Raw genomic sequence first — 22,861 nt, 5'->3', positions numbered from 1 at the left:
CTTACCTATGGAATTTTCAAACTGGTTCAAAGCACTGCGTTTCAGCAATAGCTCCCTCTCTTCGTAATTTGCTTGTATAGTGATTACTTGAAAAGCACCTTCTCTCAAGCGGATGGAACTAAGTCTCGTGCAGTATGGTACACATTTTCGATACGCTGTAATGATGGTATGCTTTGTGTAAGTATCGAAATGGTGAAACAAACCCTATCACAATCTTGAACACAGTACCTTGAGGCGTAGGCACATGTGGCATGAGTGACAATTTCAAACTTGAGACACAGTGGCGCTAATTGCAAACAATGAGGTGTTTGAAGTCATTATGAACACAGTAAAATTTGTGGAATAATCGGCTGACACAGGGATACAATTCCGATAGGTAAGAATAACGAGACGCTTGTGTAAAATGACTAAATATTGGAAAAATCCGAACAATGCAAAAATCAATGCAAATTTCAAAAATACCAGTGTCAGGACGTGATCTTATAACATCATGGCCCGTCAAAGAGGGAGTGAGAGAGAGAGAGAGAGAGAGAGAGAGAGAGAGAGAGCGAGAGAGAGGGAGGGAGGGAAGGAGGGAGGGAGAGGGATGGAGGGACAGAGAGGGAGGGAGAGAGAGAGGGAGAGAGTGAGGGCGGGAGGGAGAGAGAGAGGGAGAGAGTGAAGGCGGGAGGGAGAGAGGGAGGGAAGGAGGGAAAGAGAGGGGGAGAGAGAAAAAGATCGAGAGAGATAGAGGGAGAGAGAGGGGGGCAGGGAATCTGTCTGCTGTTGTCACAAACTTTGCGAAATTAAAGAAATAACAAAGTGTGTGAGTAGTATGTAGATGGTTGCACGTGTTGCGCACAATAGTCAAAGGTAAAGAGACACACGAATAAGTGCTAAAATAGCGGAAAATTTCCGAAATACCAAACAATGAAAAAATACCAACTTTGGTACTCTAACACATCTCAAGCGCAAATAATTATGTAATTGGGGAGGACAAAGCAAATACTGTTTTAGCTTAAAACAAGTGACCTATCAAGTCCAGGATATAGGCTGGACCGTGACTTGGAAAGTGAAAGTAGGTCAACATACCGTTGGGAAAACTGCACCAGAATCGGCATGTGCACACTTTTTGGAGATACATGATAAAAAGGAATTTCGAGGAGCTGGCTCGTCTGGTGACGTCAATAAGATGGAAGTGTTCCTGCCAATCAGCATCTGCTATCCACAAGCCACGTTTGGTTTCTGTAGAGGACCGATAATTCCTCAGAAGAGGTCCCTGAAGGTCTGACAATTTATGAACTATTGGATATCCCCAGCTTGGATATTCGTAAACAAATTTATCCACGAAGAACTGTCCGAGAGACATTTCAGCTTCCTCAAACACCGGATCATCAGTAGTTGTTGTATACATCGCCCCAATGCAGAATATAACGCGGTACTGCATTTTGCCTAATTTGGTGAGAGTTAATTTGATGTCACTGCAGCAGAATGTCGTGCCGCAATGTAACTGAGGTCGAGTCAGCCGATGCCCCACATCACGTATGGACCAGGGTGTGCAGTTTCTGAGTCATCAGTCTTATGACTGATTTGATGCGGCCCGCCGCGAGTTCCTCTCTTTTCCCAACCTCATCTCAAAATGGGTTCAAATGGCTCTGAGCACTATGGGACTTAACATCTATGGTCATCAGTCCCCTAGAACTAAGAACTACTTAAACCTAACTAACCTAAGGACATCACACAACACCCAGTCATCACGAGGCAGAGAAAATCCCTGACCCCGCCAGGAATCGAACCCGGGAACCCGGGCGTGGGAAGCGAGAATGCTACCGCACGACCACGAGCTGCGGACAAACCTCATCTCGAAGTAGCACTTGCAGCCTACGTCCTCAATTATTCGCTGGATATACTCCACTCCGTCTTCCTCTACAATTTTTGCCCTCTACAGCTGCCTCCAATATCATGGAAGTCATTCCCTGATGTCTTAACAGATGTCCTATCATCTTGCCACTTTTCCTTGTCAATGTTTTCCACATGTTCCTTCCATCTCTGATTTTGCGCGGAACCACGACATTCCTCACCTTACCAGCCTATATAATTTTCAACATTTGTCTGTAGCACCACATCTAAAATCCTTCGATTCTCTTCTGTTCCAGATTTCCCACACGCCACGTTTTTCACTACCATACAATGATATGCTCCAAACGTACATTCTGAAATTTCTTCCTCAAATTAAGATGTATGTTTGATACTAGTAGACTTCTCGTGGCCAGGAATGTCCTTTATGCCATTGATTGTCTGCTTTTGATGTCCTTCTTGCTCCGCCCGTCACTCGTTACTTTGCTGCTCTGCCACACTGAGCCAGTATGTTTGGGTCTCAATTATTTTTTGTCTTTTTGACCAGCTGTCTTGTAAAGATGGTTTTCATGTCTGTAACATGAGGATGCAGAAAGCAAAGGGAGCCTTCAGTTCAGGTTACAGGAAACCAGCATCTGTTGTCACTGCATGAATTGGTAGTCAGTGTTCTTGCTGCATAAAAGTTTGTTCCTCTTGCAGTGGACTCAAATAATTGTATTGTTAGAAATTTGTTCTTTTTTTTCTGCATAAAACTTTGTTCCTCTTGCAGTGCACTCAAATAATTGTATTGTTAGAAATTTGTTCCTTGAAACTCTGTGTGATGTTGTCCTAGTCTCTGTAGCACTGTTGCTTCTATTTTAGATGTCACAATGCAAACACTAGTTTTGGGATGGTTAGCTATATTGGCCCAGCTACATTGTGCCAGCCCACAGCACTGTTTGTTGTTGAATCAACATGCTTTGTTGCATACTTCTAGTTTTCTCATTGTCCAAATGGTACTGTTTTTATCACTTGATGATGTATAACTTATAATGTCATGGCCTGCACAATTACATGAATCACAAAAACCACTTTCTTGCGACTTCTGTTTCATAGGAGTCAGGTACCGGGTGATCAAAAAATCAGTATAAATTTGAAAACTTAATAACCCATGGAATAATGTAGATAGAGAGGTAAAAATTGACACACATGCTTGGAATGACATAGGGTTTTATTAGAACAGAAAAAAAACCAAAGTATTGCTAGACGTGTGAAAGACCTCTTGCACACGTCGTTTGGTGATGATCGTGTGTTCAGCCACCACTTTCATCGTGCTTGGTCTCCCAGGTCCCCAGACCTCAGTCCATGTGATTATTGGCTTTGGGTTTACCTGAAGTCCGAAATGTATCATGATTGACTGACATCTCTAGGGATGCTGAAAGACAACATCCGATGCCAATGCCTCACCATAACTCCGGACATGCTTTACAATGCTGTTAACAACATTATTCCTCGACTACAGCTATTGTTGAGGAATGATGGTGGAAATATTGAGCATTTCCTGAAAAGAACATCATCTTTGCTTTGTCTTACTTTGTTATGCTAATTATTGCTATTCTGATCAGATGAAGCGCCATCTGTCAGACATTTTTTGAACATTTGTATTTTTTTGGTTCTACACTCCTGGAAATGGAAAAAAGAACACATTGACACCGGTGTGTCAGACCCACCATACTTGCTCCAGACACTGCGAGAGGGCTATACAAGCAATGATCACACGCACGGTACAGCGGACACACCAGGATCCGCGGTGTTGGCCGTCGAATGGCACTAGCTGCGCAGCATTTGTGCACCACCGCCGTCAGTGTCAGCCAGTTTGCCGTGGCATACGGAGCTCCATCGCAGTCTTTAACACTGGTAGCATGCCGCGACAGCGTGAACGTGAACCATATGTGCAGTTGACGGACTTTGAGCGAGGGCGTATAGTGGGCATGCGGGAGGCTGGGTGGACGTACCGCCGAATTGCTCAACATGTGGGGCGTGAGGTCTCCACAGTACATCGATGTTGTCGCCAGTGGTCGGCGGAATGTGCACGTGCCCGTCGACCTGGGACCGGACCACAGCGACGCACGGATGCACGCCAAGACTGTAGGATCCTACGCAGTGCCGTAGGGGACCGCACTGCCACTTCCCAGCAAATTAGGGACACTGTTGCTCCTGGGGTATCGGCGAGGACCATTCGCAACCGTCTCCATGAAGCTGGGCTACGGTCCCGCACACCGTTAGGCCGTCTTCCGCTCACGCCCCAACATCGTGCAGCCCGCCTCCAGTGGTGTCGCGACAGGCGTGAATGGAGGGACGAATGGAGACGTGTCGTCTTCAGCGATGAGAGTTGCTTCTGCCTTGGTGCCAATGATGGTCGTATGCGTGTTTGGCACCGTGCAGGTGAATGCCACAATCAGGACTACATACGACCAAGGCACACAGGGCCAACACCCGGCATCATGGTGTGGGGAGCGATCTCCTACACTGGCCGTACACCACTGGTGATCGTCGAGGGGACACTGAATAGTGCACGGTACATCCAAACCGTCATCGAACCCATCGTTCTACCATTCCTAGACCGGCAAGGGAACTTGCTGTTCCAACAGGACAATGCACGTCCGCATGTATCCCGTGCCACCCAACGTGCTCTAGAAGGTGTAAGTCAACTACCCTGGCCAGCAAGATCTCCGGATCTGTCCCCCATTGAGCATGTTTGGGACTGGATGAAGCGTCGTCTCACGCGGTCTGCACGTCCAGCACGAACGCTGGTCCAACTGAGGCGCCAGGTGGAAATGGCATGGCAAGCCATTCCACAGGACTACATCCAGCATCTGTACGATCGTCTCCATGGGAGAATAGCAGCCTGCATTGCTGCGAAAGGTGGATATACACTGTACTAGTGCCGACATTGTGCATGCTCTGTTGCCTGTGTCTATGTGCCTGTGGTTCTGTCAGTGTGATCATGTGATGTATCTGACCCCAGGAATGTGTCAATAAAGTTTCCCCTTCCTGGGACAATGAATTCACGGTGTTCTTATTTCAATTTCCAGGAGTGTATGTACAAGAACCAAGAGGTAATAATAAGAGTGGACGACCAAGAATGAAGTTCTCGGATTGAAAAGCGTGTAAGACAGGGATGTAGTCTTGCGCCCCTACTGCTGAATCTGTATATTGAAGGAGCAATGATGAAATTAAAAGAAAGAGTCAGGAGTGGAATTAAAATTCAAGGTGAAAAGATGTCAATGATACTATTCACTGATCAAATTGCTATCCCAGTCTGCTGAGTACAGAATATGGATTGAGAGTAAGTCGACGAAAGACAAAAGTAATGAGAAGTAGTAGAAATGAGAACAGCGGGAAACTTAACATCAGGACTGATGATCACGAAGTAGACGAAGTTAAGGAAGAGTTATAGAGGACAACCGAGCAAAGCAGAAAATCTACCAAAGCTTCAGTCTAGAAGTTGAGGACATTCTCCAACTGAGAAGAAAATTACTCCCCTAGAAGGTACAAAGTTTATTAAGGTTGAGGGTGTCATGGGAAAGCCCATTTTAAAGTTGTCCTTCATGTCGACAAATATTTCACAATACACTATACACAACTGCATATGTATATTTATGGCAAATAAAAAATGATTTGTGGTATGCCATAAAGTGTGGAATTATGTGTGTATGATTATGATGTCATAAATCCTTAGAACAAGTATATTTTTTCAGTTTTTTAAATCATAATGTATATGTGAAAATAAAAGTATATGTAAAACTCCTATGACAAATCTAGTCTCAAAAAATCGTACGCGGATGGGTTAACATGTTGTAAATGAAGCACTCTTCTATCAAAGGCCACTTTCTCAGAGACTTCTGAATATATAGGGAGTAGTGAAATATAACTGTAATTAAAAGTGATATTCTTACATCCAGGTGCATGTCAGTAGCATATTTAAGTCTCTCAGGAGCTGTAGGTGGTGGAAAAACAGATGGACATGACAGGTTCTTGTGTCATTTTCTGGTCAGATGTGATGGCAGATGTATTGTGGGCTCCATTTCATTTGTCACTGACATCCTCAACATGAGAATACCTTCACTGTCTGCAGCCAAGGTGCCCCATTGGCAAGCAGTTTGCATCATCTCATATGGTTTGCAGCATTCTAATACCATACAGTGTGGACCAGTATGCTCCACAATCTCTAAGAGATCTTTGTTCACACCTAACAGTCTCTTATTTTTTACTTAAAGATGTATTGTACAACGAAATATTAAAATTTTTGATGTAGTAGCATAGTTTAAACATATTTCTGCACCCACAAATATGTTTTTTGGAGATTGTTTGGACATGATGGTATGAGACACATTAGACATATTATCTCCAAAGATGAATAACATTCAGTGCATCAGAAGCATAATTATTCATCACAGACAATTTTTTAAATTTTGTAACTTGGAAAGTAGCTTACCATACATACTTGCAGCTGCAGCATTCCAGATTTTTTCTTTTTATTGTGATTGCAATAATTTAGCAATTATAATGACCTTCAGAGAATTACCATATCAGCAAAATTCCATGAAAATGGTCACACAGTCTTTCTAATCCCAAAGTGAGTCAAAGCCATGCTTAGTGAAACCTCATCTCCCAAAAGTCATAACTGGCACCAGTGCACTATGTGTCTAGTCAATAGTCATGGTTGCCAGTTTAAGTTCATCATTATTCATGATATAGGACTGCCAAGGTGGCCAATCATGCATCTGGGAATACAAATCAGAAATATGAAACTTATATTAATACTTTTTAAAGTTGTTCATGTGGGCATCAGTCCAAAGACTAGTTTGAGCAGCTCTCCAAGCTTGTCTATCCCATGTAAGTCTCTTCATCCCAGCATAACTACTGCCACCTACATCCATTTGAACCTGATTTGTGTCATAAGTTTCTTTTTTTACCAGACTGATTCAGTACCTCCTCATTAGTCATTCTATCTACTCATCTAATCTTCTGTGTCCTTCTGTAGTACCTTATTTCAAAAACTTCTGTTCTCATCTTGTCTGAACTGTTTATAGACCACATTTCATTTCAAGATACGCTCAGTATGAATGCATTTGGAAAAAATGTCCTATCATTTAAATTTATATTAGCTGTTAACAAATTTTTCTTTTTCAATAATGCTTCTCTTGCTACTTCAGTCTGGATTTTATGTCCATGCCACTTATGCCATCAACAGTTATTTTGCTGCCCAAAAGCTACTACTTTTGGTGTCTCATTTCTAAAGTAATTCTCTTAGCATCACCTGGTTTAATTTGGCTACATCCGATTACTCTTGCTTTACTTTGGTTGATATTCAGGTTATAATATCACTATCAGGTTATAATATCACTATCCATTTCTTTCAATTGCTTTACAAAGTCCTTTGCTATCTCTGACAGAATTACAATGTCATCAGCAATCCCCAAAGTTTTTATTTCTTCTTCATAAACTTTTAATTCCATTTCCAAATTTCCCCTTGATACTCTACAACTTGCTCAGTGTAGAGATTTAATGACATTGGAGACAAACTACAACCCTCTCCCACTCCTTTCTCAACTCTTCTCAAATCTTATAAATAGAGTATGGTTTCTGTACAAGTTGTAGATAATCTTTTTCTCCGCTTATTTTATCCCCATTACCTTCAGAACTTCAAACAGTAGTTTCCAATCAATATTGTTAAAAGCTATCTCTAAATTTCTAAATGCTGTAGTACTTATGTTTGCCGTTCATCAGCCTGTCTTCTTAGGTAAGTCATTGGGTCAGTATTGTCTTGTATGTTTCTATATTTCTCTGGAACCCAAACTGATATTTCCCTAGCTTGGCTTCTACCAGTTTTTCCATTATTTTGTAAATAATTTATGTCACTATTTTTGCAACTATGCCTTGTTAAAACTGATGCTTCAATAATATTCTCTCCTGTCAGTGACTGCTTTTTTTTTTTTTTTTTTTTTTTTTTTTTTTTTTGGGAACAGAAATTAATACTCTCATCTTGGCATCTGAGGTTATTTCTCCTGTTTCAAGTGTCTTACATATGAGGTAGAAGTAGAATAGTTGTGTCATGGTTGACTCTCCCAAAGAACTCAGTAACTCTGAGGGAATGTCATCTATTCTATTAGGTTTTCAGTGTTCTGTCAAATTCTTCTTACAGTATAATATCTCACATCTCTGCTTTATTTACTTTGTTTCCCTATTCTATAATAATACCTTCAAGTTTTGATGACACTAGCTTATTGTTGAATAATGTGGGTGCAATGTAGGCAATGTATCAAATGGTACGTACCAGGATAAAAGTTAATGCCTTATATAATTCAAGTAAAACAGACGATTCCATTACACAGAATGGGGAAGGAAAGCCATCTGGCCACCCTTTACCACTGTTGTTGTTGTTGTTGTGCTCTTCAGTCCTGAGACTCGTTTGATGCAGCTCTCCATGCTACTCTATCCTGTGCAAGCTTCTTCATTTCCCAGTACCTACTGTAGCCTACATCCTTCTGAATCTGCTTAGTGTATTCATCTCTTGGTCACCCTCTACAATTTTTACCCTCCGTGCTGCCCTCCAATACTAAATTGACAATCCCTCGATGTCTCAGAACATGTCCTACCAACTGATCCCTTCTTCTAGTCAAGTTGTGCCACAAACTTCTCTTCTCCCCAATTCTATTCAATACCTCCTCATTAGTTATGTGATCTACCCATCTAATCTTCAGCAGTCTTCTGTAGCACCACATTTTGAAAGCTTCTATTCTCTTCTTGTCTAAACTATTTATTGTCCACGTTTCACTTCCATACATAGCTACACTCCATACAAATACTTTCAGAAACGACTTCCTGCCATTCAAATCTATACTCGATGTTAACAATTTTCTCTTCTTCATAAACGCTTTCCTTGCCATTGCCAGTCTACATTTTATATCCTCTCTACTTCGACCATCATCAGTTATTTTGCTCCCCAAATAGCAAAACTCCTTTACTACTTTAAGTGTCTCATTTCCTAATCTAATTCCCTCAGCATCACCCGACTTAATTCGACTACATTCCATTATCCTCATTTTGCTTTTGTTGATGTTCATCTTATATCCTCCTTTCAAGACACTGTCCATTCCGTTCAACTGCTCTTCCAAGTCCTTTGCTGCCTCTGACAGAATTACAATGTCATCGGCGAACCTCAAAGTTTTTATTTCTTCTCCATGGATTTTAATATCTACTCCAAACTTTTCTTTTGTTTCCTTAATTGCTTGCTCAATATACAGATTGAATAACATCGGGGATAGGCTACAACCCTGTCTCACTCCCTTCCCAACCACTGCTTCCCTTTCATACCCCTCAACTCTTATAACTGCCATCTGCTTTCGGTACAAATTGTAAATAGCCTTTCGCTCCCTGTATTTTACCCCCGCCACCTTCAGAATTTGAAAGAGAGTATTCCAATCAACATTGTCAAAAGCTTTCTCCAAGTCTCCAAATGCTAGAAACGTAGGTTTGCCTTTCCTTAATCTTTCTTTTAAGATAAGTCGTAGGGTCAGTATTGCCTCACGTTCCAATATTTCTGCAGAATCCAAACTGATCTTCGCCGAGGTTGGCTTCTACCAGTTTTTCCATTCATCTGTAAAGAATTTGTGTTAGTATTTTGCAGCTGTGACTTATTAAACTGATAGTTAGGTAATTTTCACATCTGTCTAACACCTGCTTTCTCTGGGATTGGAATTATTATATTCTTCTTGAAGTCTGAGGGTATTTCACCTGTTTCATACATCTTGCTCACCAGATGGTAGAGTTTTGTCAGGGCTAGCTCTCCCAAGGCTGTCAGTAGTTCTGATGGAATGTTGTCTACTCCGGGGACCTTGTTTTGACTCAGGTCTTTCAGTGCTCTGTCAAACTCTTCACGCAGTATCATATCTCCCATTTCATCTTCATCTACCTCGTCTTCCATTTCCATAATATTGTCCTCAAATAAGTCGCCCTTGTATAGACACTCTATATACTCCTTCCACCTTTCTGCTTTCCCTTCTTTGCTTAGAATGGGGTTTCCATCAAAGCTCTTGATATTCATGCAAGTGGTTCTCCTTTCTCCAAAGGTCTCTTTAATTTTCCTGTAAGCGGTATCTATCTTACCCCTAGTGAGTGCATTTGTCCTCTAGCCATCCCTGCTTAGCCATTTTGCACTTCCTGTCGATCTCATTTTTGAGACGTTTGTATTCCATTTTGCCTGCTTCATTTACTGCATTTTTATATTTTCTCCTTTCATCAATTAAATTCAATATTTCTTCTGTTACCCAAGGGTTTCTACTAGCCCTCGTCTTTTTACCTACTTGATCCTCTGCTGCCTTCACTATTTCATCCCTCAAAGCTACCCATTCTTCTACTGTATTTCTTTCCCCCATTCCTGCCATTGTTCCCTTACGCTCTCCCTGACACTCTGTACAACCTCTGGTTCTTTCAGTTTATCCAGGTCCCATCTCCTTAAATTCCCACCTTTTTGCGGTTTCTTCAGTTTTAATCTACAGTTCATAACCAATAGATTGTGGTCAGAGTCCACATCTGCCCCTGGATATGTCTTACAATTTAAAACCTGGTTCCTAAATCTCTGTCTTAGCATTATATAATCTATCTGATACGTTTTAGTATCTCCAGGGTTCTTCCATGTATACAACCTTCTTTCATGATTCTTGAACCAAGTGTTGGCTATGATTAAGTTACGCTCTGCGCAAAATTCTACCAGGCGGCTTCCTCTTTCATTTCTTAGCCCCAGTCGATATTCACCTACTATGTTTCCTTCTCTCCCTTTTCCTACTGAGGAATTCCAGTCAACCATGACTATTAAATTTTCGTCTCCCTTCACTACATGAATAATTTCTTTTATCTCATCATGCATTTCATCAATTTCTTCATCATCTGCAGAGCTAGTTGGCATATAAACTTGTACTACTGCAGTAGGCGTGGGCTTCATGTCTATCTTGGCCTCAATAATGCGTTCACTATGCTGTTTGTAGTAGCTTACCCGTACTCCTATTTTTTGATTCATTATTAAACCTACACCTGCTTTACTCCTATTTGATTTTGTATTTATAATCCTGTATTCACCTGACCAAAAGTCTTGTTCCTCCTGCCACCGAACTTCACTAATTCCCACTACATCTAACTTTAACCTATCGATTACCCTTTTTAAATTTTCTAACCTACCTGCCCGATTAAGGGATCTGACATTCCACGCTCCGATCCGTAGAACGCCAGTTTTCTTTCTCCTGATAACGACGTCGTCTTGAGTAGTCCCCGCCTGGAGATCCCAATGGGGGACTATTTTACCTCCAGAATATTTTACCCAAGAGGATGCCATCATCATTTAATCATACAGTAAAGCTGCATGCCCTCGGGAAAAATTATGGCTGTAGTTTCCCCTTGCTTTCAGCTGTTCGCAATACCAGAACAGCAAGGCCATTTTGGTTAGTGTTACAGGGCCAGATCAGTCAATCATCCAGACTGTTGCCCCTGCAACTACTGAAAAGGCTGCTGCCCCTCTTCAGGAACCACACGTTTGTCTGGCCTCTCAACAGATACCCCTCCGTTGTGGTTGCACCTATGGTACGGCTATCGGTATCGTTGAGGCACGCAAGTCTCCCCACCAACAGCAAGATCCATGGTTCATGGGGAGGCCTTTACCACTAACACACCAAATGTAAAGAAATTAACATGCTGAGCCCATGAAGATATGGGCTAAAGATCAGAAAAAAAAGAATGTTTCCCCCATAGCCATTTTGCACTCTCTGTTAATCTCATTCTTTATGCATCTATATTCTGTTTTGCCAGCTTCATTTGCTCCTTGCATCAGACAAGTACCTCATGTATTCTCTGTGGATTTCCACTGGTCCACTTGTTTTTGTCTATTTCATCTCTCAAAATTACCTATTCACCTGCTAGTGTTTTTCTTTACCCTGGATCAGTCAAATGTATGATGCTCCCTTTGGAACTGTCAACAATCTCTGATTTTTTAAATTGATCCAGGCCCCATCTCCTTAATTTCCTATCTTTCTGCATCTTCTTCCCTTTTAATCAGCAGTTCATAACCAATAAATTATTATCAGAGTCCATAACTGCCCCTGGAAGTGTTTTGCAGTTTAAAATATGGTTTTGAAATCTGTCTCTTATTGTCATGTTATCCAATTTCTCACGACTCCATGTAAACAGCTTTCTTTCATGATTCTTAAACCAAATGTTTTCAAGGATTAATTTATGCTCCAATACAAAATTCTACCAGCCGGCTTCTCCTTTCAGTCCTTTCCCACAGTCCATGTTCAGCCATTTTTTCTTCTCTTCCTTCTCCTACTATCAAATTCCAGTCTTCCATCACAGTTAAATGTTTGTCTCCCTTAACTATTTGAATAATTTATTTTATCTCATCACACACTGTTGCAACTATAGTGCTGGTAGGCATATAAACTTCTCTGCTTGAAAAGTAGCAAGATCTAATTGTTCCCTATGCTACAGTCCACTTCTTAACTTTATTATCTTTTCTGTTTTCTATTGTACTATACATGATGCCTATATCATGAGTATGACACTTGAAATTGTTAAATTCTCATTAGTCCTAATTTTAATAAGATTTATTATTCAATTTATGTAGCACCTAGAAGGCAACGGGTCCAAACTCGGGATAGTAGTTAGTCGTTTGGAGTGCTAGGCGTCCAAGTTGTCACTTGGATCCCTGCACCACCAAAATAAAGGAGCAAATTGTTTTGTTGTTGTCAGGTAACAAGCATCAGTGTCACATGTTTTTAGTCAAATTGATGTGTGTTATTGAAACTTAACAGTTGTTTCTAAAGTGCATTTTGGTGTTTACATTAACACTATGATTTCTCATTGTTTTGAAACTGAAAGAGAATTACTTAAAACATCAAAAGTTAAAAGTTCATTGCAATATGAGCGAGCAATGTGAAGATTCATCTGAGTCAGGTTAGTAACCTTTCTAGATATTTGTTTTTTGCTGACTAAAAATATTTAAAAGACTCTTCAGATAATGTAGTTTGAATTTCTTAGATGCTGCTTTATTTGGAGATGGACATGATAGTGATGCAGATCCCAGTTTTGTTCCCAGAAGTGATGATGAAACTACAAGTGAAAGCGATGAAATTTGTACCCCGATATTGAGAGGTTAATTTTGTTTTATAGGCCTTTGATATGAAAAATTCATAACGAAAACATATTTTACTTTACCAGCATATTTTGGTTTATTCATAGCCCTACTCTAACCTAATGTAACTCCTTGCCTAGTTAACCCAGACTTCTTACTCTAAACATATCTCACTTTTCTATCCTATTTTCATTTTTAGCTGGAATACCAGAAGCTGAAGTAACTGGAAGAATTATCGAAGATTTACCGGACAATGCAACACCACCACTGATGCAGCCTGAAAGAAAATGAGTTCAGAAGGTGGGACTCTGGAAGTGAGAACAAACCAAGAAGTTGCGAAACTCCAGCACGGCTTATCGTGACGGCAAATCGAAATATCATGCATCTAAGGAGGTCCGTGAGTACAACCACAACAGTCATTTTAAGTGCAATGAAATTATACCACAACAGCAAAGGCAAGTCATAGGCATACTGGACCCTAGGTGATTGGGAACTGCAAATGGCCTGCATACACAGTGCTGTAGAACTGAATCCTATCAAAAGGTGAAAAGAGTTAGCTGTAAGTAGAAAAGACATGTCAGTTACGTACAACCTTAATGGCTACAGAGTTTGCAGAGGGTTTTTCTTCCCTTGATGTATCAAACAAAAGAGTAAGAAATATTATTCTAAAAAAAAAGAAGAAAAGAAAAAAAAGAAAAGAAAACCCATCCAGCATGACTCTGTGAGGCAAAAGAGGTAAAATGATGGAACCTACAAACAAAATTTCAGCAGAAAGAGTGGTAGTTATGGAAGAACATGTTAACATGTTAAAGCTTCCCTAAGTACTCAAGTCACTACAGCAGAGCAAAAGCTACAACAAAAAGTTCCTTAATCCAGACTTAAACCTAAGAATTATGTACAAGCTGTACAAAGAGTTATGTGAGGAAAGAGAAATCATGCCTGAAAAAGAAAGCTTCTATAAAAACATTTTTAATGGAAAGTTTAATTTGGGTTTTCATAGGCCTCAGTCAGATACCTGTGTCACTTGTGACAAGTTCCAAATAAAAATTTTTCATGGCACAGAAGAAGTAAAAAAGTTGGATGAAACAAAAAGAATTACACTTGAGGGAGGCTGAAACTGTAAAAGAATTAAAAGAAAAAGCACCAAAAACAAGGCAAAAGATACAGTATCAATCTGTTTTAACCTTCAAAGAACTATATCAACATCTGCAGTTAAAGACTCCAAAGTGTATTATATTCGACAGCTCTGGACATATAACTTAAATGTCCATAATCTCAAAGACGGTACCGGAAACATGTACATGTGGCATGAGGGGTAAGCCAACAGGGGGTGTCAGGAAATAATGGGTTGCATTCTAAAATACATTAAGACTATCCCTAGCTACATCAAACTGTTGTGACTCGCCAATCTTTCAAAGTGCCACCGCGCAGTTACGCGCTGTCTCATGCGGCGCTGTCTGCCAGCCATGCAGCAGCAGCGCCACCTAAGCGGCCAGCCAGGCAGCGGCTGCTAGGCTTGGACTCAGTTATGATTTGACTGTTAATGTGTACACATGTCTTACTCTGTTTACTTGATCTGTGACTTTCACGTATTGCGTCTTCCTTGAAATATATTTGTTCAACTTGAAGTTATAACAATTGGCGATGAGGATGGGATGTTTCTTTTCCATCGTTGACCCACATGTTTCCATGGCTACTTTAGAGGAACTATTGCAAGGTCTCATAGAAAAGCAAACGCTTCTCACAAATGTGATTTGTGATTTCGTCATGGCATCAAATGCAGGGTGTCTCTCGTCGTTGTCTCTACCTACTTTTCCTCCTTACGACGAGACGGCGGAAGACTGGTCTGATTACGAAAACCGTCTTCGACAGCACTTCTTGGCATTTCACGTCACGGACGAACAAACATGTAAGTCTCTGTTCCTTTCATGGATTTCACCTCAAATGAATTGGTTGTTGTCGCAATTGGCTCCTTTGAAAGATCCTGCATCTTTGTCCTTTGCTGAAATGTGCTCACTTCTGTCCATCAATTTTCAAAGGCAAATGCATGTGGTAGCCTCTCGTGTTGCCTGTGGTAGCCTCTCGTGTTGCCTTTTATCATTGTCAAAAACAACTGAATCAATCCTATCGCGCTTGGGCTGCTGAACTTCATGCTGTAATGGTCGCCTAGTCGTAGATATTGCTAATTGCTATAATCGCACTATTTCACTCCCATTTACGGAGCTTGTTAGCACTTGATGTTAGGTTGGCGCCATTAAAATGCATTGTAGTAATCACTGCTGCTTGCTGGATTGCTGCTGTGTCTCGATGTTGATGCTGGCTCTAAATCTGGTTGTCTAGGGTTAAAAACATGAGGTCCCGTGTTTTTTATGTGCTTTTGATGATAAAGAACGAGTGAAACCAACAAATATGTAAACTTCAAATATTTATTACTCTGGTGGCCATCTTAATTCCACTGTCCACCAAAGACCATGACTCAACACAATGTAGTACTTCCGTTACATGTTCTTTGCATTGTTTATCCACCTCAAACAATAACACACAAACACACTTTACCAAAGTGACTTTCCGACTGCCTCCCGACCGTTCTTGCTGCTTGTATTTATAACATTGTCAAAGAACTACTAAAAAGAGATATAGTTTACAAGTCACATGTACATCTGTTATCATAATTTGTGCAGAAAAGTTATTAATTTGCATCGAGTGACATAATTTAACATGTTATTAAAATGACAGACAGATTTGTTGACTTGACACAATAATTCTTTGTTACAAAAAGGCCGTTTTTTAGAAGTTTGTCAATTGACTTCTCTAATTTGCATAAATAAAAAAATAACATGAATTATTAACAATTACATTGGTTTTCGTCTAAAATAGGATTGATTTCGTGAATACTGAGTGAAAACGCTCCTAGTGAACAAATAGGTTTCACTGGGTGATTTTTATTTAAGGAGATCCAAAATACCTAAGTTGGCCACTATTTTTCGTACTTTATATTAATTATTTAAGATGAACTTAGTGTTTTTACATGATGACATTTGCTGTATCAGTGATCAAGTGATATAAACTTTTGTGTGGGTCAGTTATTCAGTATAATTTAATGGGTCGACTGTTTATGGAGACATGTTATGCAATCATTGTTAACATACACAATAACTTTTCTATAATCATAAATACTCGTTAAACTGGTTGGATTTGGAGGGTATCGCATACTTCGGTACAGTAAAGCCTTTAATATGTTCCGTTACAACGCCCTCAGTAGAAAGTGTCAATTTGTTACTGAAGTTCACAAAGAATCCTACGCCAATTCCATGGTATGGGATGCTATTATCCGATCGGTGACCAACAAAGAAGTTAGGCAACATGCCCTTCAGTTGGCAAATACGACTCTAGATGAAGTCCTATCCATCGCTCAGTCTTTTGAAATTTCTCACGCCGCTTGAGCGCAAATAGAGGCATGGGGCAACATCGGGGAAATACAACCTCTGTGCGATATTGACGAAGCGTGTGGCGTGTCACTGCCGACCGATGTGGCCGCAGTACGCTCCCAAGCGCAGCCTCAGCCTAACCATAAACAAACCTCTAAGAAACTGCAGCAAAACCCACGGCAATTTCCTTCATGTTCGTGGTGTTTTACGAAACATTCACGAGAAGATTGTCCACAACATTGGGCCGTGTGCCACAAATGCAAAAAAAAAGAGTCATGTGTCATCCGTTTGCAAATTCGATCGCATACATGATGTTCATGAACATGATGCTGATTCTGATTCTGTGTTGTCTGTCAATTGTACTTCTTCCCTTTCAGGGAAGTTATTCCTCACTGTCCAAATACTTGGTCGAGATGTTTGTATGCAGGTGGATAGTCGTTCTGCTGCCACTATCGTCAATTCTCAGACGCATCTTCAGTTGGGTTCTCCAGTCCTGTCACCTGTCACTAGGCAATTACAGACTTACAATAAACAGAAGATTTCTCTCTTGGGACAATTTGATGCTGAGGTATCTTACAAATCTGTCGTTTGCACTGTTCCCATATTTGTGGTCGACCATAGTAACACGGAGAATCTTTTTGGTTTCGACGCCTTTCATGTTTTTGGGTTCTCCATAGATGACTCTATCAATATCGTCTCTGATGCTACTCCTTATGCTCAATTGGACTCCATGTCGACGACATTTTCGTCTCTTTTTTCTCCTGGGTTAGGCCATGCAAATGACTTTGAAGCTCTTATCACGCTCAAACCCACTGCTCGGCCTAAGTGTTTTTGGGCTCGGCCCATTCCTGTGGCCCTTCATGACCAGATCAAACGAAAGCTGGATTGTCTCACTGCTTCAGGGGTCTTGCTTCCTGTCACATCCAGTGAGTAGTCCTCTCCTGTCTTTGTCATTGCTAAGCCAAATGGTGATATTCGTCTCTGTGGCGATTTCAAAGCCACTGTAAATGCTCAATGCCTTATCGACACTTACCCTATGCCTCAACCTGAAGAATTGTTCATAAAACTTGTTGGAGGCCAGTATTTTTCTAAACTTGACCTGTCAGAACTTATCATCAATTTCCTCTTGACGCTGCTTCCTGGCAGTTTCTGATCCATAACACACCTTTCGGCCACTATCAATACCAATGATTGCCATTCGGGGTTGCCAGTGCCCCTGCTCTCTTTCAGAGATTCTTGGGACAATTATTGCTCACTGTCCCTGGGTGTATAAATTACATGGACGACATTGTTGTCACTGGCCCCACCAATGATGAACATCTTCAAAATCTCTGCACACTTTTTCATGTCTTTTAGACTGCCGGTCTTAAGTGTAATCTTCAGAAATCAAAATTTTTTCAGGCATCTATCACGTACTTAGGGTTTCAACTCTCTCGGGATGATATTTGTCCATTTCAGCAAACTGTCGCTGTGATTGATGCCCTTCCTCGCCCTACATCTGTTAAGGAACTGCAGGCCTTCTTGGGGAAAATAGCATACTATCACAAGTTTTTACTGTCTGCTGCTTTGGTGGCTCAGCCGTTGTATCGCCTGTTGCATAAAAACGTGCCTTTTCACTGGTCTGCGTCATGCGTTGTGGCTTTCCAGAAATTGAAGACTATGCTGAAACAGGCCCTGTGCCTGGCTACTTATCGTCCTGGCCAATATCGTGTTCTTGCCACGGACGCCTCTCAATACGGGGTCGGTGCAGTCCTTGCGCACCATTTTTCTGACGGTTCTGAACAACCCATTGCTTATGCCTCCAAAACGTTCACGGATACCCAACAAAAGTATTCTCAAATTGAAAAAGAAGCTTTGGCCATTATTTCTGCTCTTCATAAGTTTGGTGTTTTTCTCTGTGGATCCTAATTTAATCTTGTTATGGATCACAAACCACTTGTTTTCTTGTTTCATCCATTGACATCACTTCCCGACAAGGCTGCACACCGCCTCCAGCGTTGGTCTCTTTACTTGTCTCGTTTCAATTATGAGTTTCATTTCCGGCTGATGGCTCAACATGCAAATGCTGATGCACTGTCTTGCCTTCCCATGGGTCCTGATCTGGCATTCAATAGGGATGAACTTTTGTGTTTCCACCTGGATGTTGCCAAGCAGTGGGTTGTGGATGGGTTCCCCATCACCAGGGACCAGCTGGCTGCTGCTACAGCTTCTGACCCTACCCTCTCCCAGGTTTTACGCTGTATTCAGAAGGGTTGGCCAGATCATCCATCTGCTAAGACTTCTGATCCGTTGTGGAACTACTACTATGCTTTGCATTACCGCCTCACGGCTAGGGATGGTGTTATCCTCTTTTCCACCGAAAATGCATTGCCACATGTTGTGGTACCTGTGTCTTTGCGTGCTTTGGTCTTGCGCCTCCTTCACCAAGGGCACTGGGGTGTCTCTCGTACAAAATCTCTGGCGCGCCGTCATGTGTACTGGCCTGGAATCGACTCTGAAATCGCACACATGGTCGCTGCCTGCGGCCCTTGTGCGTCACAGTCCGTCGCCCCGAAGTCATCTTTGCCACCATGGCCTTCGCCTGAGAAGCCCTGGGAGTGTATTCATGCTGACTTCGTGGGACCTTTTTTAGGTACTTATTGGCTTCTTGTTATTGACACCTACTCTAACTTTCCTTTCATTTTCCGTTGCACATCGCCTACCACCGCGGCAACCACCAATGCTCTAGCTCACATTTTCTCTTTGGAAGGCCTTCCCTCTACTCTTGTTACTGATAGTGGTCCACAATTTGCCTCTTCTGATTTTGCAGATTTTTGTGCCCGTCATGGCGTCATGCATGTCACAGTCCCTCCGTTCCATCCACAATCAAAGGGTGAGGCTGAACGACTGGTCCGCACATTTAAGGCTCAGATGATGAAACTCCTGACTTCTTCTGCTCCTGATGATGTCCTTCTCCAATTTCTGGCTTCTTACCACTGCACCCCCATGGGCAACCACAGCCCGGCTGAGCTCTTACATGGCCGACAGCCTCGCATGATACTTCATCTTATGCGGCCTTCCACCTCATGGCCGCAGGTGCCTTTGCTTGGCTGGTTCACCGCTGATGACCTTGTATGGGTACGGGGGTATGGCAGGCGGCCAAAATGGAGTCCTGGCCACATCTTATGAATTCGTGGCCAACACCTGTATGAAATCCAGGTAGACACTGGTGTTGCAGTGCGTCATTTGGACCAGCTTCGGCCTCGTGTGCCGGCAACGCCTGTTCCAGATGCCGCTACACCACCTTCGGCTCTACCTGCTCAGGATACTGTAATCTCTCATTACTCACAACGCAGTCCTCTCACCATCATATCGGTGCCAGCACAAGAATTGACGCCACCAGGAGACGTGCCCATGCAGGAACCAGATGACTATCATCTGTTGGAGCCACTCTACTCACCTCCTTCTCCAACGGACGCGGACACATCACCCATGTCAGCTGTTATAACAACCGGACTTGCCGCAACGGGCAGATTAGTGCATGGGGCCCCAGCAGATTCGACCTCCACGTCTTTTGTCATCTTGAACCGTTATCACCGGGGACACTTCCGTCTGTACGGGAAGCCTCCTCCTCGAGACTTTACGGCCAGTCAAACAACACCTATGGACATTAGTAATCTACAGGCCACCTCCATCAAGACCTGTGGAAAAAATCAAAGGGGGGAAAAGTGTTGTGACTCGCCGATCTTTCAAGGTGCCGATGCGTAGTTACGCGCGTCCTCTGCCAGCCATGCAGCAGCAGCGCCACTTAAGTGGCCAGCCAGGCAGTGATTTGACTGTTAAAGTGTACACACGTCTTACTCTGTTTACTTGATCTGTGACTTTCATGTATTGCGTCTTCCTTGTTCAACTTGAAGTTATAACACAAACACACTGAGGCATTTGCTGACAGTTGTGGAGGCCAGAACAAGAGCCACTTGATGTCAAAATTTTTGTTGTATGTGGTTAGAAACACAGGCATTGAGACAGTCACCCAGGATTACTTTGTACCTGGCCACTTATACAATGAATGTGACTGAGACTTTGGGCACATGCATCACCCAGTTGCTAGGTCCAGCTCAGACTCTAACTACACAGGATACAAATTAAAGACATGTAACAGAAATAAATTACAGAGTGCACATGAGTCTTAAAAGTTGGCATAGTGAACTCTGAGTGTGCCCTTTTAGCACACGAGTGCTTTGAAGTTAATGGACAATTGGTGGTATAAATGTTTATGACAGTTTTAACCTGAACATTCAGAACAAAACACACATACAGTTTAAAAGAATGAATATGTATGCTTAACCAAGCAATAATGGGACTTGAACAAGGCATATATGTGCCTTTTGACAACTGTCTTACAAATATCTCTGGCATGTTCCAATTACCAGAGATGTTGATCTACGGGCCAAAATACTAGCCACTAGGGAAAGCTACACAGAGCTATACACAAGAGGCCAAAAACAAATTTTTGTTGATAAGGGGCTTGGTAAAAGAAAGGGGTTTTCGTGAACTGCATCCAATTCTTAATCATACACAAGACACAGTACTTACCATTTGTTTTATCAGATGTTGGTGAAATCAGAAATGCTGGCAGAACAACACCTACCAACCAAGGCAGCAGAAATGGGAACTGTGCTGTCTCAGAAGATGAAACCCATGACCATGAAGGCAGAGCATGTCCATAACTCTTCAAATGGTGTAGGCACACTCTTCCTTGTAAATGATCTCCAGCCACAACACACTGACTGGACATCCAACCCAATCTCGGCAGGTGATCCCTGTTACCATCTGGAACAGCCAGCAAGACAAGACCTACCAGTGAGCTGTGCATGCAGCTAAATTCCTTCAAAGGCTGCAAGGTTGCACCTTCACAGGATGCCAGGGAATCTGTCATTAAGGAATGGAGACCAGAGAAGTTCAGTGAGTGGAAGGAATCTACATGAACACTTGCAAGGCTCGCACTCATTCCCATCTCTCCAATGAGCATCTTACTTTTTCCAAAAATTCTATATTTAAAATATTACACTTATTCAAAATTATCATAAGCCAGAATGTTTGAATCTTAGTGTGTTATTGATTACAAAAATGTATAGTTTTACAAAAATAATGTGTTAACAAAATGTTGAAATCAGAAAATTTCAAATTCCAGAACATTTTTGGAGGTCTTTGGAAATCAAAGTGCACAGTAAAAGTTCCACATCATAAATTAGCAATAGTTCTGTCATTTTTTTACTATACAGCTTACAGTTAATCAAGATATGAGGATGGCTTGAAAAGTTCTCAGAACGGAATAGAAAAAAAGTACTTACATCACTGAAACTTTTTTTATTTTTCAATGTAGTCTCCTTGTAGATTAATGAATCTCGAAAATGAGTTTCCTTCAGGCTTGCAAAATAGTTGTCAACTCCAGCTATCAATTCTTCATCTGAAGTACATCTTTGTCCACCACGAAAAAATTTCAGTTTTGGGCAACAATTCATACCTCAGTTCATTAATTTTGCCACGGCAATGGCACATTTGTGCAGGCGTGCATTGTCTTCATGGAAGATGACTTTCTTCCTTGCTAAACCTGGCCTTTTTTCGCATATCTTTTGTTGCAATTTGTCCAGAAGGTTAGCATAGTATTCTCCAGTAATTGTCTGGCAAGTGGAAAGATAATCTACATACAGAATCCCCTTTGCATTGCAGAACACTAATGCCATGGCTTTTCTCGCTGAAGGAATTGTCTTTGCTTTCACTGGTGGCGGAGAACCAGCATTTTTCCACTGCTCTGACTGTTGTTTTGTGTCTGGGGTATAGTAATGCACCCAAGTTTCGTCTATGGTCACAAACCGGCAAAAAAATCTTGTTCGTTTCTCCTAAAACGGGCCAAACATTGTTCCAATACGTACATTCTCATGCGTTTTTGATGCAGCATCAAGAGTCGCAGCATCCATCTTGCAGATAATTTTTCCATTTCTAATTATTCAGTTAAAATGTGATGTAACCTTTCAGGGGATATCTGGCAAGTGTGAGCAATTTCATGCACTTTCAGTCGGCAGTCCTCCATGACCATTTTGTGCACCTTTGCAATGATTTCTGGTGAAGTGACATATCTTGGCCGACCACCTCACGGTTCATCATCTAAGCTCTCCTGACCAAATTTAAATTCATTTGTCCACTGGGCAACAGTTGAATATGAAGAAGCAGAGTCCCCCAGTGTATTCTGGAAAGTGTCATGAATGTCCTTTGCTTTCATACTTCTCTTTACGAAGTACTTAATCACTGCTCGAACCTCGATTTTTTCCATCTTTCATAAACAACAACAGAGCCACATCACCACCACAGCTCTCTTCCAAGAATGTTGATGTGGCACGTGTTTACAGTCAACAGTCCAATAAATATCGTGTGAACAACTTGTTGCGCAAGC

This window comes from Schistocerca cancellata, chromosome 2 (genome assembly GCF_023864275.1).
Source record: "Schistocerca cancellata isolate TAMUIC-IGC-003103 chromosome 2, iqSchCanc2.1, whole genome shotgun sequence".
NCBI classification, from domain to species: domain Eukaryota; kingdom Metazoa; phylum Arthropoda; class Insecta; order Orthoptera; family Acrididae; genus Schistocerca; species Schistocerca cancellata.
The sequence above is the reverse complement of the archived record's forward strand: the minus strand, read 5'-3'. Positions refer to the sequence as shown.